The 16,268-nt window shown below is 50.2% G+C and overlaps 1 protein-coding gene across 2 annotated transcripts in view; it reads right to left on the reverse strand.

Annotated features, from left to right (window-relative positions):
• Rfx2 (regulatory factor X2) overlaps nt 1-15,765 on the reverse strand; it is an 88,354-nt gene extending 72,589 nt beyond the window's left edge. For both annotated transcript variants that reach the window (XM_004654999.2, XM_004654997.2), the window contains exon 1: nt 15,650-15,765. The gene's annotated coding sequence lies outside the window, so the exon portion shown is untranslated. The remainder of the gene's footprint in view (nt 1-15,649) is intronic.
• Between the last annotated feature and the right edge of the window lie 503 nt (nt 15,766-16,268).

Below are 16,268 nucleotides of genomic sequence, written 5' to 3' on the forward strand. Positions count from 1 at the left end.
TCTGTGAGCTCCAGGCCAAGTGAGACCCTGTCTCTAAGAATAATGTGAAGAGAGATTGAGGAAGACTCTTGACACTGATCTTTGGGCTTCACCTGCACACACGTGTGCCCACACAGTTATACATGCATACACACCACATACAAATACACACACACCCCACACAAGTGCAATAGTGGTACACAGCCATGGTGAGGAATCAATTGCTCTTGATTTGGCTAACTAATCCACTCAGTGGTACTAGACCCATAGCTGGAGCTGGGAAACAAGTCAGAACCATACCCAAACACAAGCCCACTCTACTATATCAAGCTACCATCAATCACGGGGTATAAGAGGGCCTAAACCTACCATACTGTCTATCAAAAAAGTAAGTCTTATCTCAATTTTCCGGGTGCTAACTTACTCTCCGTTGGAGAATCTGCTTCTCTTTTCCAGATAGATGCAGATCCTAAGAAGAGAGCTGCCCCAACATACCTCAAAAGGGGCCCAACTGAAACTAAGGACAACTAGCGAAATAAGCAAGGGTGATGTTTTCCTGTGAACCGGATACCAGCACAAAGGGGAAGGAGATCAACGCAGAGAAAAATCAACTCCTACCAAATCAGAGAGCCAGAGCCTCAGAGGTCCCCAACACCTCAGCACTGAAGCAGACCAAAAATGAACCCAACATGGCTCAGGGAAATTTTGCGGAAGAGGGGCGGAAAGACTGTCAGAGTCACATGTTGGGTCATGATTTGCAGAGACATTTATCATACCAATAACTGGGGGCTAACTCCACAATGCACGACCCATTTTCATTAACAAGGAGGGTCTAATGGAAGGGGGTAGATCACAGATGAGCCTAAATAATGGTACCAAACTGCCTGTATTTACTGAAAAGAAAACTAATAAATTAAATTAAAAAAAAACACAAATGCACACACACAAATAAATCAATTAATTCCACTTGTCTCTTCTCACTTTCTAGCACAGGGCAACTGGAAACTTTAAAACCACATGAGTGGCTAGCAATGTTTCCCTGTTGGTTGGCAATGACCTAGTCGAGCCTCAGACCACCCGACAAGGGTGAGTCATGCATGTATTAACAGGCCTCATTTGATTCGAAACTAAGTGTGAGTGTGGGTGCCACGTGTTGAAGCGCATGTGTGAGGATCAGAGGACAGCATCGGGTGTTGTCCTCGCCTTCCACCTTGTTGGAGGTCTTGTTAGAATCGTTCATTGCTATTCACTGTGAGCTTCTGGGAATTCTCCTGCCTCCATTCCCTACCTCATGCTTAGTGTTCTGGGATTACAGAAGCCCACCACAGTTTTCCGTGAAGTCCGGGGATCCAAACTTGGGTACTCAGGCTTGAGAGAAAAGTGCAGTGTACACTGAGCCATCTTCCCAGTCCCAAAAACGATCTATCACTGAGGTCCAGCTACTGAGAAGGCAGGCAGGACAACAAACGATGACCCTCTCTGATGTTCCACAAATACAGTCAGATGTGCTGTGTTTCCTTGAGGGTCTCAACTCTATAGCTCAGGCTGGCCTCAAACTCACGATCCTCCTGTTTCAGCCTTCCAAGTGCTATAGTAACAAGTATGTGCCACTGTGTCTGGCTCCTTGAGGGTTTCACTAATAGTTTCTAACATGGAAATAGGTAGAGGTGAGCCAGGGGAGCATTCTGTCCCCATGTGGAAGGGGGTGGGGACACCCTGTCCAGTGCAGAAAACCTCCAAGGAGAACACCCAGATTCAAGAGCAAGCAAGCAGGCCAACATCAAGACTGGGGCTGGGAGCCGGGCATGGTGGTGCATGCCTTTAATCCCAGCACTCGAGAGGCAGAGGTAGGAGGACTGCTGTGAGTTCGAGACCACCCTGAGACTCCATAGTGAATTCCAGGTCAGCCTGGGCTAGAGTGAGACCCTACCTTGAAAAACCAAAAGACTGGGGCTGGGGCTGGCTGGAGGACAGGGCCCTGTGAAGAGTCTCTCTGCATTGCGTGGAGTCTCTGACAGCACCCCTGGGACAGGAACCAACAGGCTGTGGCCTATGAGAGGAACCCAGCCCACTTACTGTCTCTTTATTGCCCACCACTTAAAAATGCTTTTACATTAAAAAATTTTATTTTATTTTATTTATTTATTTATTCACTGTTTTGGTTTTTTGAGGTAGGGTCTCACTCTAGCCCAGGCTGACCTGGAATTCACTATGGAGTCTCAGGGTGGCCTCAAACTCATGGCAATCCTCCTACCTCTGCCTCCTGAGTGCTGGGATTAAAGGCGTGTGCCACCACGCCCGGCTTATTTTTATTTATTTATTTGACAGAGAAAGAGGGAGAGAGAGAATGGGCATGCCAGGGCCTTGTGCATCTGGCTAATGTGGGTCCTGGAGGATCGAACCTGGGTCCTTTGGCTTTGCAGGCAAATGCCTTAACTGCTAAGCAATCCCTCTAGCCCACAATTTTTAAGTACTTATAAAAAAATCAAAATATTTTTAACACATGCAAATTATAGGAAATACACACTTCAGCATCTGTGGATAAAGTTTTATTGGCATGGGGCCAGGGCCATACTCTTACATGTCCATTCGGCTTTTGCTACAGCTAAGAGGCAGCAGTGACAACAGGGACCATCTGGCTCCCAGAGCCCGAAAGCTCCCTGTAGTATCCTGTGCGGGGCATGTTCACTGTGTTTTCCTTGGACTCCAACCTTACTCCATGGGCTTTCTTTGCTCAAATTTTTGCCAATTTGCAGAAATATTTATAGGATAGTCTCCTTAAGCATAAAACAATTTATGGGTGTGAAGAGAGTTAAGTGTTTGCTTTGCAAGCACGAGAACCCATTTGATCCCCAGCACCCAGAGGTGCTGGTGCCCTTGTAATCCCAATGCTGGGCAGGTGGAGACAAGAGCACCCTGGGCTTGTGGGTAGCCAGACTAACTAATGAGCCCAGGTTCATGAAAGACTGTCTCAGAAAAGGTGGATAGCGTTCCCGAGAATGATACCCAAGGTTGTCTTCTGGTCTTCACACACACAGACATAAACATGCTTCTGTACATGCACAAATACGCACACACACATTTTTTTAAATTCCCGTGTTCCGGGATGAAGTGTGAGAGAAAGAGGACCAGGCGGTCAGGCTGGTGATTCTGACCCCAAGTGGTTCAAAGCCAAGTGCTAGAGCTCAGGGCCACTGCAGCCTGGAAGCATGCAGTTGGAATGGCTCATTCTAGAACATATGTTACTCTGATTTCAAGCAGTGTGCAACCAACAACCCAGGTAAAAGTTCTAAACTTCTAGTGGGGAATTAAAAAAAAAAAATTTTTTTTTTTCTTTTTTGGTTTTTCAAGGTAGGGTTTTACTTTTAGGGAACTGAAAATTTTCTCAGGGCATTGCATATAGTAGGTACTCATCATTGGCCACGCCCCCAACCCTCACTACATTCTAGGCTATTACTGTATCAGTGACCATGCCCCCATCCCTCACTGTGCGTTTTAGGCTGTCACTCTACCGCTGACCACGCCTCTATCCCCTTAGTCTAATTAGATAATGGGGGAGGGAAGTTTGCTCAGCTGCAGGTGCTGAATTCCACCTTTGCTATCACTAGTTATGTGTCTTTCACACTCAGCTCCCAGTAACTGGTTTCCATTGAACAGAGAGACTGTGTGTCATACAGGAGTTCAAGACACCCCGAGGTTGCAGGCAAGGAGGGGACCGTCCAGCTTCAGGAAACTGCTGAGCAAAGCCCAAAGCTGGGCAGCCGGGCCTGGAGGCAGGAGCCAGGAGCAGAGGAATCTTTGCCTGCTGAGTGACAGCATTTTATGCAACTCCAGCTGTTCTCTGCAACTACAGCCCTGGCTCGCTTCTGGGGTGACCCTGCAATCTCCAGATTGGTCATAGCAGAGCAAAGGTTCAAGCACAGCTCTCCTACCCCACAGGTCCTCAAAACAAACAGAACCCCCTCATCATGAATTAAAGCTCTCTACTTGTTCCAAATTCACTTTTTATCATAAACGCGAACACACATGTGTGTGTAACTGCAAGTATATATGGAGGCCAGTGAACAACCTGTCACTCCCAGTTGCTGTGCATCTTTTTTTTTTTTTTTTTTTTTTTTTTGGGTTTCTCAAGGTAGGGTTTCTCTGGGCTGACCTGGAATTCACAGGGTGGCCTCAAACTCACGGTGATCTACCTATCTCTGCTTTCCAAGTGGTGGAATTAAAGGCATGTGCCACCACGCCTGGCTCTGTCCATCTTTTTATATTTATTTATTTGAGGGAGTGAGAGAGAAAGAGGCAGACAGGGAAGAATGGGCATGTCAGGGCCTCTAGCCACTGCAAACGAACTCCAAATGCATGGGTCACCTTGTGCATCTGGCTTACATGGGTACTGGGGACTTGAACCTGGGTCTTTAGGCTTCATAAGCAAATACCCTAAGTGCTAAGCCATCTTTCCAGCTCTATCTTTTTTTATTTTTTGAGGTAGGGTTTCACTCTAGCCCAGGCTGACCTGGAATTCACTATGTAGTGTCAGGGTGGCCTTGAACTCATGGTGATCCGCCTGCCTCTGCCTCCTGAGTGCTGGGATTATAAAGGTGTGCACACTATGCCTAGCTCTGTCCATCTTCTTTGAGACAGGGTCTCACTAAGCTGATGCTCACCAATTCAGCTACCTGCCAGCCAGCCCATGGATCCTCTGTCTCCACCTCCTCAGCACAGACACCACCAGCACCACCATGGCCGGCTTTTTTACTTGGATTCTGGGGATCAATCTTAGATCCCATTTGAAGGGAAGCACTTAACTCGCTAAACCATCTCTCCAGCCCCTAAATTCACTTCTTCACACAGAGAAATTTGAAAACTTCCAAGGTGGCACAGACACAAATCAGCTCACACTGATGCCTAGGCATTGAATAGCCTCCACTGTGTACAACATTTGGCTCACGCCGAGGCCTAGGCAATGAATAGCCTCCACTATGTACTTGGCTCTAGCTGTTACAAAAGCCACATTTTTGTCCCAGATTTCTACCCTGGTATGAGTGCCGTGGAGCTTTCTGGAAAAGAACATGACTTGCAGTGTTGCAGGCCAAAGGGGAAGTGGATTAACTGTGGAAGTCTCTGCTGGACATTTCTTTGGGGCTGGGATCAGCACATACTGAACAAGCTGGAACGTTCTTTCAGATGGAATTGCAAGCATGGTGATTTGAAGATGACAGGCACCCAGCAAGGGTTTCAGGACTCTGGTGTTTTGTTAAAGCTCTGAGCTGCTGTGGGCCTCTCACCACCTTTCCAGTCTTGGTACACTGAGAAGAAGGAACTTGTGTGGCCAAACCACCGCGTGTGGCGAGTCCCTGCCCAGGCTTGTCAGCCCTGCATCTGAGACAGGATCATGGTGACTTGGGGAGGTAGAGGCAGGGCTCACTGTCTGCTGCTCTCCAGTGAGCAGCCCACCCAGACAACAAGGATCATCAGGCCCCAAATGTTAATGGTGCCACCTGACACTGTCCCCCTGGCCCCACCAGTGGTGTCTCCCTGAACAGCAGGGTTGTCATTCATGGCAGAGGCAGGGAAAGATAAAGGACAAGCTCTGTAAGGTCTGGGTAGTCTGCTGGGAGAGGAGGAGAAAGACCTGACTGAGGCAGACCTTGAATGCTGACCAAGTGAGGATGCTTGGACAAAAGGCAGGGCCTGGCATCTGGTCGGGTCTGGCTAACAATAGTAGAGATAGGGCTGGGGAAAGGGTTCAGCAGACAAATCGCTTGCTGTGAACGCGTGAGGACCTGAGTTCAGATCCCCAGAACCCACATAAGAGCTGGGCACTGTGGAGGACATCTGTAATTCCAGAGCCCCTTCAGTGAGGTGGGAGGTGGAGATGGGAGAATTTCCTAGAAGTTGGAGAATAGAGTACTGAACATGAGAGACCCTGCCTCAAAGAAGGTGGAAGGTGAGGCTGACTCAAAATGTCCTTCGGGCTGGAGAAGTGGCTCAGTGGTTAATGTGCTTGCTTGTAAAACTTGATGGCCTGGGTTTGATTCCCCAGTACCCATGTAAAGCCACATGCACAAAGTGATACATGCATATGAACTTTATTTGAAGTGGCAAAGGCCCTGGCATATGCTTGCTCTGCCTCTCTCTCTGCTTGCAAAGAAATAATAACTTTAAAAAAAAATGTCCTTTGCCTTTCTACACTGTTGGTGGGAATGTAATCTGGTACAGCCATTATGGAAATCAGTGTGGAGGTTTCTGAGACAGCTAAAAATAGATTTAACATTATGACCGAGCTATAACACTCCTACACATATATCCTAAGGACTCATCTCACTACCTTAGAGATACTTGCACAACTATGTTTATTGCCACTTTATTCATAGTAGCTAGGAAATGGAATCAGCCTAGATATCCCTCAACTGAGGAATGGATAATGAAGATGTGGTACATTTACACAACAGAGTTTTATTCAGTGGTAAAGAAAAATGAAATTATGAAATTTGTAGGGAAATGGATGGATCTGGAAAGGATTATATTAAGTGAGGTAACCCAGGCCCAGAAAGCCAAACGTCACATATTCTCTCTCATATGTGGATCCTAGCTATAGATGTTTGGACTTGTGAATTGGAATAAAAAATTGGTAGCAGTGACCAGTAAGCTAGAAAGGGGCTATAAAGGAGGGAGGGGAAGAGAGGACTTAAGGAGATGGTTTTATATATATGTAAGTAGAAGAACAGAGTACAGAGAGTGGAATGGCCTAAGTGAGGCCAGGGGAAGAGACTGAGTGAAGGAAGAATGCAAGGAAGGTTAATCAAAATTTAAGATATTGTGAATAAGCCATATGAAAAGTTACTTTTTTTTTTTTTGAGGTAGGGTTTCACTCTAGCCCAGGCTGACATGGAATTCACTCTGTAGTCTCAGGGCGGCCTTGAACTCACAGCGATCCTCCTACCTCTGCCTCCTGAGTACTAGGATTAAATGTGTGCACCACCATGCCCAGCTAAAAGTTACTTTTTTGGATAATGGCACACCCAGAAACCATAGACTATTACTAGAAAAATTTCAGTGCCAGGAATGGGATACCTTCCAGTGAGTTGTTGGCCAGGGAGGACCCTGATGCCACCAATACATTACAGGCTATTTACAAGGCTTTTGGTTTCTCACCAGAAATAGATGGTAAGACCCTACTGCTGAAGACTCTACATGCCTGGACTGCAGGTCACTGAGAAATCAAGCTAGGGCTGAGCTGAAAATCTCCTCCCTATGGAACAGCTGACAAAAAGCTGGAAAAGGCTCACTGCATGCAGCCCTATGGGAGACAGAAGTCATCAGTGGTGAAAACAGTAGGCACTACATCAAGTTTGGCCAACCAGGCCAAAAGACCAAACAGGTGCAATAGTGGCATGTCTGTTATGGGGGAAACGAACTGCTCTCTAATTGGACTGGAGACCCACTCTATGGGAGGGAATATATACCTGGTACTGAAAACCTAATCAAAAGCCTATGGTGGGTGAGGTCAGGAGTATTAGGAGTGTAATGCCTGCTCTTGTCTGGCTAAATGCATATATTATTGCTTACCAAACTTCCCTGTAAGCATTTTACTTAATGTTCCTACAGATATATTAGTGCTACTCTCACTTTTGGTTAGAGAAGCTTTTCTTTTCAGATGGTGGTGACCATTGTGATGACCCAAAAGGTACCATAGTGCTGAGAAAAGTGACAGAGGAGTGTTCAGCACTGAAACATCTCTATCACACCTTCCAAGACTCAGGGTCCAATGTGGAAGAGGTTGTGGGAAAAATGTAAGAGCCAAAGGAGGATAAGACTGCTTACAATGCAACTGTCCAGACAGAAACTGGCCTTGATTGATATCCATGACTTTGCAGTGCCTAGCACCTACCTTCACAAGGCCGTCATAACAGGAAGATGATGATATCAAAATAAAAGACAGACTAATAGAGAGAGGGAAGGGATATGATGGAGAGTGGAGTTGTGAAGGGAAAAGTGGGGACGGTAAAGGAATGATCATGGTTTATTGTCTGTAAGTATGGAAGCTGTCAATTAAAAAATGACAAAAATGTTGTCCTTTGACACCATGGCATATACATGCGTCTACACTAACACATAAACATGCACACACATACACACACAGCAAAAGTTTTTTTCTAATATTTTATTTGAGAGAGAGAGAAAGTGATACAGAGAATAGGTACACCAGGGCCTCTAGCCACTGCAAGTGTACAAGTGTATTCCAGATACACACACTACCTTGTGCATCTGGCTTATGTGGGTACTGGGGAACCAAACCTGGGTCCTTAGGCTTGACAAGCTTCTTAACCACTAAGCCATCTCTCTGGCCCAAAATGTTTTTTTGTTATTTGTTTTTTGAGGTAGGGTCTCACTCTAGCTCAGGCTGACCTGGAATTAGTTTCAGGCTGGCCTCAAACTCACAACAATCCTCCTACCTCTGCCTCCCAAGTGCTGGGATTAAAGGTGTGTGCCACCATGCCCAGCTCCCAGAGTTTTTTTTTTTTAATTTAAAAGCAGAGCTGAAACATCCTTCTCTCCACATGGTCCAGGGAGGCTCTGGTCACATGCATACAGGAAAGCCCTGGCACAGACAAGAGATGGAGGTGGTAGAGGGTGGCACTGAGAGCACTGGCTCTGGCAGGTGGGCTGCCATGGCCGTCCATGGTGCTTACTTCTCAGAGCGTGGAACAGAAGGCCCCCATCCCACCTCAACAGGAAGTCAGGGGTCTGAGTGTGTGGCCTAGTGGCCACTGCAGCCTCCAGGCACAGCACTTCTGCCCTTGAGTCTCCATGGGGTATGTGGCCACGGTTGCCTACATACCCAGCTGTGAACTAGGCTTCGGAGTCTCAGGAAGCTTCTAGAAGGACTTTCTGCTCATTCCTGTGTCGCTTTAACGATTCATACACGACACCCTCTGGAAACACACTGTGGGCCTGCAGAGTGGGCAATGTCTATAGACACCCAGGCTTTTTGTTCTAGCACCTTCTCCCTACAGTGCCTCACACAGTGATATATCAGCTAATTTAAGGTCTTGGATGCTGGGCACATAAATATTTGCTGAATGAACAGATGTCCCAGAAAGCTGGGCTGAGAAAGAATCCAATCTGACATATTAAATATGAAAGACTCTTTTTCATTTGCTTGGGGGTTGTGTGTGCATGCGTGCATGGGTGGGTGCATGCGTGTGGCTTGCATGGCACGCATGTGGAGACTGGAGTACATTCCCAGGTGTCATCCTCAGAATGCCGTCCACACATCTCCCTCAGACAGCGCTGGAGCTCATGGGTCATGCTAGCCTGGCTGGCCAGCAGGCTCCAAGGAGCTCCTGCCTCCACCTCCCCAGTGCTGCCACAGCATGCATTTTTACACAGGCTGAGGACCCAACTCAAGTCCTGGCAAGGCATGACTTTACCTACCAAGCCATCTCCCCAGCCCCAGCAATGGCAATGTCCCTACAAAAGCAGAAGCTTTCCACCGTCCCGGGGCACTGGCCCAGCATGCTGATCTCTAGGCTGGCTGCATCTGTGGGGGTTCTGAGGGGCAGGAGAGGAAAGGGGCCTGTGTGGTGCTTCCCGTGTGTCCCCACTGGCCAGGGAGGCTGAGGCACACAGTCATCATTTTCTGAAAACTGCTTTCAAGACCCCAGCCCTAGACCACCTTCTGGACAGACATGCATTCTTGGAAATGTGATCGTGCCTTTAACAGTGGGCCTCAGAAAACAGCATGAGTAGTGCTGCGGTGACTTTAGGAATGGCTCTCCAGATCACTGGCATGACTCTGACAAGGCACCTGTTAGCCAGGCCTCCTGCTAGCTGTTGCCTTCTTTTCACTGGGGGACTTGTCTAAGTCTCCATCAGATTTGGTCCTAGACCATCAGTCTAATGGAGCTCGGTTCTTGAGGTGAATTCAGCCTTAGCCGTCTAAGCCTCTTGCTCCTCCTCCTGCTGCTCAGAGTCGCTGCTCTACTCACAGCAGCTGGGAGGTGGAAGAGCCAAGGGTCCATGGAAGGATGGATGGATGGAAGGATGGATGGATGGGTGAGTGGGTGGAAGAATAGATGGATGAATGAGTGGAAAGATGGATGGATAGGTAGAAGGATGGATGGGTGGAAAGGGAGGGTAGACGGATGGATGGATGGACTGAGTGATGAATGGGTGCATGGGTGGGTGCACAAACAGATAGATGGGTGGGTAATGGGTGAGTGTGTGGACAGATGGATGTATGAGTGGAAGCATGGATGAAGGACACATGGATGGGTGGGTGGTTGGGAGAGGTTGATGGATGAATAGATATATGGAATGATAGACGGACAGATGGGTTAGTGATGATGGATTAATGGATGTATCAATGGATGGATGGATAAACAGATATGTACAATGCAGTCCATTTACACACTGAGCATCCTACGTGGGTTGCCAGCACAGGACTAGACTCATCACCCCCTGCTGGTTCCCAACCCAGTCTCCTCCATGTGCCATAATCTGTGCCCAGATGCTACAGCCCGACACCTGGGAAGGAGACCCCAAGGACAGGCATCTTGGTCCTGGTCACCTCCCAGGGCAGCCACTGAAAGCCAGCCTGACCCCCTTAGCCTCTCAGCCCTGCAGGACAGGAGCAAGGCCAAGCAATACGCAGCCCAGGCTCTGAATGATGTCCTGTGTGTCTCAGATACCCGGATCAGCAGCCACCGTGTACAAAGGGCCAGAGACAGAAGGATGGAGGAAGACGGTGGGACCGTGGGCAACAGAGAAAACCTCACTGCTGAAAAGGTTTTGGGGCTAGCGGTGGGCTCAGTGGGTCAAGTGCTGGCCTGGTATGTATGGGGTCCTAGGTCCATCCCTAGCACCATAAACCAGGTGTGGTGGTGTATACCTGTTATCCTGGCACTTAGGAGGTACAGGCAGGAGAATCAGGAGTTCAAGGTCATCCTTAGCTATAATGCAAGTTTGAGGTCAGCCTAGGCTACATGAGAACCCCCCTCATCTCAAAATAAAAAAAAAAAGCAGCTTTAGCCACTAGCCACTTCTTAGACTAACACTCTCCAAAATCTTGCCCCGGGAACCCTATATTAGCCTTACTTCAAGTGGGTCCAGTAGAAGCTTCTGGAAGGTTCCTGAGAATATGGCCACTTCCCCTCTCCACACCCAGTTCTTCCAGACATCACTCTTTGATTCACTCAAGCCCCAGCAACCTTCACTTCCCCTGGCATAGCACCTCATGAGCACCCTGCACCCATGAGGTGCATGGCCTGGTGGGATACCCTCTCTCTGTCCCTTATTAGCCTTGGAGGAGAGCATATGGTTCTGAGGGGGCAGTGACTGAAAGAAGGCAGTCACCTGGTAGCCAGAGATGGGTAAGATTGGGAGAGGAGGCATCCAACCTAAGATAGGGCATGTATTGAAGGATAGTACACTTGTCCAATGATGGGTAAAGATGTTCTTCTGCCTCTGACAACCTAAGACAGGCACAGTCGCTTCTTTTAATAAATAAAGAAGGGGGAGATGTGGGGAGCTGCAGCTCCTTTTTGACCTTGGGAGCTAAGGGTGGTCTCTAATCTCTTAATACAAAAGGCCTTATTGATAAGGCACCTGATACTAGGACACTGTTTAGTATACAGCCTAGGTGGAGTGGGCATCAGATACAGAGGCATTATGACCTTAGGCATGCAGGAGAAAGTTTTATCTTCTGTATATAAGCTTGTGTCTGCCTGAATAAACCTGAGCCTTGATCAGAGAAAAAAAAAAAAAAAAAAAGAAGGCAGCCACCTACATTGGATACCACTCACATCTAGTTTCTGTAGAGGGTAGCTGCACACCTCCTTGGAGGTCTGATGGCTGCTGGACGTCCCCTTTCTCTGCCATAACCAGGCTCCAAGAATTCCCCATCCTATGCCACCCCAGAACCTTGGCACCTGCTGCCCCTGTCTAAAGGGCCCTTTCCACAGGACTCCTCAGGGCCAGTCCCTAAGAGACTTGCCAAACATTCCTGGCCCACTGCCCTGTTTTGATGCCTCTACCCTTCAACCTGGGGGTTGGCTCACACTGGCAAAGTGTGTTACTGTGAAATCCCCCATCCTCACATGCACATGTGCGTGCACATGCTCAAAACTACTGCAGATTGCTAAATAAAAAAAGCTGACTTCATTACACATGTGGACATCACTACCTAACAAATGATGCACAATAGCTCTACTGGGCTAATACCTGCCAGTCTTCCTTTTTGTTGTTGTCTCTTGAGACAGAGTCTCATTTCCAGGCTGGTTTCAAACTCAGTATGTAGCCAAAGATAACCTTGAACTCCTCATCCTTCTGAGAGCTGAGGTGACAGGCGTGAGCTGCCACACCTGTTTCTGAGGGGCTGGAGCGCGGGGACTCACGCTGGCGAGGCAAGCACTCTACCCACCGGGCCTCAGCCCAGCAGTGCACTTACTCATCACAGCTATGTAGCTTTCCTGGGGGGCACTGCAGGGCATGCCCTCACTGCGACGTTGTCTGCAGGAAGTACCTGCACGTCAACTATCTTGGTGGAAAGGCACAGGACACCCCTGGGCCCCCTCCATGGAAGAAGTGAGAATTGCCTGGGCCCAAAGCAGAGTGGTAGGACCTGCCAGGCCTGCACCTCATATGACAGGAATGTGGAATGCAACTTCAATTAGAGTTGAGGTGCGCAGGGCCCGGCGGCTGCTCCCAAGGGCCGAGTTCAAGTCCTGGCATGATGACTGGGCTAGGCCCTGTCTCTGAGGGGCACCCTGCCAGATGTCACTGTGCTGGCATCCAGGAACCAGTGAAATCAGAGGCAAAACCAGTTTGGAAATGTCTCATCTTTAATCTTCACCAACACAGCCAAACCCTTCATCCCTGTGATGTTTGGGGTGGGGGCCAGGGAGGGGGCTTATACCACAACTGTGACACTGACGTTCAAGTGGTTTTTTGTGGCTGGCTGAGGGATGTGGCTCAGGGGTGAGTGCTTGCCTGGCATGTGCAAGGGCCTGGGTTCGAACCCCAGCACCACAAAGCAAAATGAAAATTAAACAGTACACAATATTCACAACGTGTTAAGACAGTAGAAATACCCAGTAGGCAAAGAATTTGTGCCACCATTTCTCCAGTATGACCTGATGGCATGGTGAGCAGCAAGTTCTCCAGGATGCTTTGGGGGCAGGGGGCAGCAGGCACTGCCAGAAGCAGCACCAAATGGGTGAGGGGGAGCCACTGAGCAGAGGGTTGGCAACCAGGTACAACACAGCTCAACTGGCTCTGGCCGGCCACGGGCCACCACTGGGTCATCTGAGAGGACCCGGGGGCTGGCAGAGCTTGGTCAAGAATGGAAAGGGAGTGGGCAGCACTTGCTGATGGCTGGGGAGGGTGGGAGGTGGCACCACCACCCTAAAGTTTTTGGCTCAGGCAATGTGGGTCATGTTTTACTGGGAAAGGGTGGATTTGGGGTCTCTGGGGACCTTGGCTTACACTGCAGGTGCCAAGCAGAGTCTCCCTGGGAGAGCCCAGAAGGCTGGCGGGCATGCTGGTTCCCTACACCAGGCAAGCTCCCCACACCAACTCCATCCTTGCGCCTCCTTCCCAGCTCCGGAGCCTTGTCATTCAGCACCAGAACTGCTCCTTGATTTTGTCCCCTGCATGCCAGGTGAGGTGGTGCACACCTGCCATCCAGCTCGTCTTGGACATTGCAAAAAGTATGTCGGTGGGACCCAGTTTTCTAATTCCCAACACTGTGCCAACTCTCCCATCTACATATCCCTACCCATCCACCCACGCATGTGCCTGTCCATTCATCTACTCATCTATCTATCCATTCACCCATCCACCCATTTATCCATCCATCATCTATCTCTCATACATCAATCCATCCTCCCACCCACCCATCTATTCCCCACTCAAATTCTTCTACTACGGTGTTGATTAAAGTTAAATTTAACATTACTTTTTAAGTCTAAAATGGATCTTGAGATGTGCCATGAGACCCACACAACACCCTCCCTGCCTGTGCATTTCTGATGGGCAGAGCCACTGCACCTCTGCATGGAAAGATGGAAAGTGCCACCATTAACCCACATTAAGGTGCCAGGGGCCTTGATCCAGCAAGCCAATTACCAACTGCCCTTTAGGCATGAGGTCATTCCTATCTCTGTCCCTCACCTCTGGGGCTTGGGGTCCAAGGGTGACAGGTAAGATAACCGTCTTGCTACCCTGGTAATTGATTTCTGAACTCATGCCTGACCCAAATCAGCTGAAATACACACCACCACTTCAATGGGTTGTTTCCCCAACACAGTCTCCTGTCCAACACCAGTAGAAGCCCTGGTGATGGAGGGAATTCAATTCCTTTCCCAGTCACCTCACTACAACTCTTACTTCTCCAGTGGGAGTGGGTGGGCAGCCACGCCCGAGTTTATTTTAGTCCCTTGGAGCCCTGGACTATGAGTAGGAGGATCAGGTAGTCCCACCAGACGGCCTCGGCAGATAGCTTAGCGCTGCTTCACCAAATTCACCAAGAAGATTTTGACAAACTTGTTTACAACAAGGTGGGCGGGGTGATTCACTTTTATAATCCCAGCCTTTAGGAAGGCCCGGGCCGAACTGCTGTGAGTTCGAGGGCAGCATGGGACTATAGAGTGAGTTCCAGGTCAGCGTGAGCTAGTGACACCCTGCCTCAGGAAACAAAAATAAATATTGACAATATAGACCAAAAATTTTTTTTGTTACATTTATGTGTTGTTGCTATTGGCCTGTTAATGTCTTTATTCTTTCATTTAAAAAAACAGACATTTATTAGGGCATATCGATTGGGACACAGTCATGGTTATTATTTTGTTGGGGAGTCAGGAATAAATGCACTTGAGAAAAGCTGGCGTTGTGGGTGGGGTGTCATGAGCTCCCCAAGCGAAGGTACCCTGCAGAGTCAGAAAAGAACTGAGGACTGCGACTTCCTAGGGCTGAGTTGGGGTTTTGGGAGCTTCTCTCACCGGCTCTACCTGGCGACCGCGGCCAAGACCGCCAACTCCAGTACCAGCGAGTGGTCCAGGGACCCCAGCTATCCCGAGGGGAGCACGCAGACTGGGACGTGCGTGTGCGAGGGAGTGGGGCCTGGATGCACGCGTGTGAGGGGCGACGGTCTGGAGCACACGCGCGTGTATGGCGCGGGGACTGGAGCACACGCGTGTGCACGGCACGGGGCCTGGGGCACGCACACGCGTGTGCGGGGCGAGGTCTGAGGGCATTCGCGTGTTCCCGGCATGGGGACTGGGACACTCGCCGTGGGCAGCAGGCGCACCGAGCACTCGGGGATCTCAGCGCACCGTTTGCGGGTCGGTTTTCATTTTCCCAACTTTCGCGGCGGACTCTCTCCCTCCCTCGCATCCTCGGCCCGGCCGGAGCAGCCGTCCCGGGCGGCGAGGACCCCGAGTTCCCGGGACGGGAGCGGGTCGTGGGTCTGGGGGCGGCGGGGGAGCCCGGGCCCCGCCCCGAGGCCGTGCTCCCGCGGGCCGGACCCCAGCGCCCGTCGCCGAGCCCACACCGGGTCCGCAAAGTTTTGGAAAAGTGAGGCGCCAGGGCGAGGGGACTCCCCGGGCTCGGCCGCGCGGGACCCCGGGCCCCGATCCCCCGGCACCTGCACCCCGCTTCCCCCCTGGCTCACCTGGAGTTCGGCCGGGGGTTCGGGCAGCGGCTCCCGGGCGGCGGCGCTGCGTGTCGCCCCGCGTTGGTAACAGTCTCCAGGGCTACAGTCTCTATGGCGGCGGCCGCGGCCGCGGCTCCTCAGGCTCCCGCCGCCTCGGCTCGCGCGGCCCGCCCCAGAGCCCGCCCAACGCACGGGGCGGGGCGTTGTGCCCGGCAACGGTTTCCAGGCTGCACGCCCCGCCCCCAGAGCAACGGGCCGCCCACGCCCGCCTCCAACGGGCGCGGGGAGTCAATCCTCAAGCCTCATTGGCTAGATGAGGCGCCGATCAGAGCAAGGAGGCGTTGCCTCAACGCAAGGAGGGGAAGAGGTTTGGCCAATAGCCGCAGAGAGGGGCGGGGCCTGTAGGGAGGCGCGCGAGCCTGGAGAAAGGTTGGCGCTAGGGAGGCACGCGCGGGTCGCGGCGGGTGGCAAGTTGCGGAGAAGCCCGTGTTTTCTTTTTTTTTTTTTTTGTGGCCTTTGGGGATTCCACAGGGAATGGAGGTGAAGTCTGTGCACATCAGTAAACTCTTGCTCGCTGCTTCTTTAGTGTTTTTTTTTTTTTTTTTGGAGACAGGCCTTACTCTATGGCCCAGGGATG

This window comes from Jaculus jaculus, chromosome 15 (genome assembly GCF_020740685.1).
Source record: "Jaculus jaculus isolate mJacJac1 chromosome 15, mJacJac1.mat.Y.cur, whole genome shotgun sequence".
Classification (NCBI taxonomy): Eukaryota; Metazoa; Chordata; class Mammalia; order Rodentia; family Dipodidae; genus Jaculus; species Jaculus jaculus.